At 44.7% G+C, this 1,418-nt stretch overlaps 1 protein-coding gene across 7 annotated transcripts in view; it reads left to right on the top strand.

Annotated features, from left to right (window-relative positions):
- Window positions 1-1,102: 1,102 nt before the first annotated feature.
- Window positions 1,103-1,418, top strand: part of LOC108749939 — a 72,202-nt gene continuing 71,886 nt past the window's right edge. For 4 of the 7 annotated variants that reach the window (XM_018488992.1, XM_018488994.1, XM_018488995.1 and 1 more), the window contains exon 1: window positions 1,103-1,418. This exon is cut by the window's right edge and continues 130 nt beyond it. The gene's annotated coding sequence lies outside the window, so the exon portion shown is untranslated. The other 3 variants (XM_018488991.1, XM_018488987.1, XM_018488988.1) reach the window with 2 other exon arrangements.

Below are 1,418 nucleotides of genomic sequence, written 5' to 3'. Positions count from 1 at the left end.
CTCATCGAAATACTAAAGTTTTTGTAACATGCGAGAAAATGACAAGCGTCCCCGAATTTATGAATGGCAGTGTAGATATATTTGGTGATAGATTTACGTTGTAGAATTTCGTTGTAAACATCGATCGCCTGTATCGCCTTCAACTTGAGATCTGAAGCCTTTGCTTCCGCAAGGAAAGCAAAGGCTTTGGCGAGCAAATGAGCGAGCAAAATGTTCCTCAGGTATACGAGCGAACAGCTCGTCTGACCTTTCGAAATTCTGCTCGAGTGTAACTTATCTGATTACGGATAATCGATCAATCGATCTCGGCGCGTTGTTCTCGAACGTTCACTGTCAATGAAGGTGATTAGTAATTACCATGAGACAGGCGGTCGCCCGTCAATCAGAGTTGCCACTTTTTGATTACGTCCGATTGTTTGAGGTTCGTTTGGTCGATATGAAACTCCCAGCGATTTGCGACGTTTGTAAAATCAAACGTGCCTCAGATCGATGACATTAATTCGTTGTGTTTGTACATGTCCCCGTGTTTGAAGCTTTCGCTTTTGAGAGAAACGCGACAGAGCAAACGTTCATAATACAATATTAAATCATTAGGAAATGTACACATCATTGTGTAAATACTGTTGGATAATTTAATCTATCGGTGTATAAAATGACATAAATGAAAACCGAATCTATTCGAATGAACTGTAAATGCAATTGTACATATATTTCATTATCATAAATTCTCAAACGCCAAATATATTTCGCACATTATCGTATTTCAAATTAAAATTTCACTTCTCCCTCTCACGCAGATCATCCCATACACATTCACCACCAAGATTTTCCGATGATAAACGGAATCCTCTCGTAAGTCGATCTTTCCGGGAAGGATATATGCATTTAGCAAACTGCATTTGCCACTTATTGCAAACGATGGAACGCGTGCATTATTCTGATTTTCCGGCTAATTAGCTGTTTATCCGGCAAAGCGAGCCCTAGTTATTAATTTGCTCCGTCGTTGCGTGCGCCGCCGTCCTCAGTCCTCTCTCGCTCCGATCTCTCGCACATCGAGACCATCGAGTCGCGGGACACATTACAGCGGAGCGGACTAGCGGAGAGAGCTGAGAGCTGAGAGCGCTCAGTGGAAAGAGTCAGTGCTGCGCGGGCCTTCGTGGTGCGTGGACGTGCCTTCGGCTAGGCTCTTCTGACCTCCTGCGTGGCGAACATTAAGTGCGTGCGTGCGTGCGTGCGTGTCTCTCGTGTTCGCTCTCCTCTACCTTTTATTTTCTACTTCTTCCTTACTCTTCGTTTATTTCGCTCTTCTCACCCCCGTCATTATCGATTTTCGCTCGGAGTGCGTGCCCCGTTGTAAGCCGCTTCGCGGAACTTCAGAAACTTTCGCATTCTCTCTTCCGCGTCTCGACTGAACCTCT

Source organism: Trachymyrmex septentrionalis, unplaced genomic scaffold, assembly GCF_001594115.1.
Source record: "Trachymyrmex septentrionalis isolate Tsep2-gDNA-1 unplaced genomic scaffold, Tsep1.0 scaffold32, whole genome shotgun sequence".
NCBI classification, from domain to species: Eukaryota; Metazoa; Arthropoda; class Insecta; order Hymenoptera; family Formicidae; genus Trachymyrmex; species Trachymyrmex septentrionalis.
Note: the sequence above shows the minus strand (reverse complement) of the source record. Positions and strands in the feature narration are given on the sequence as shown.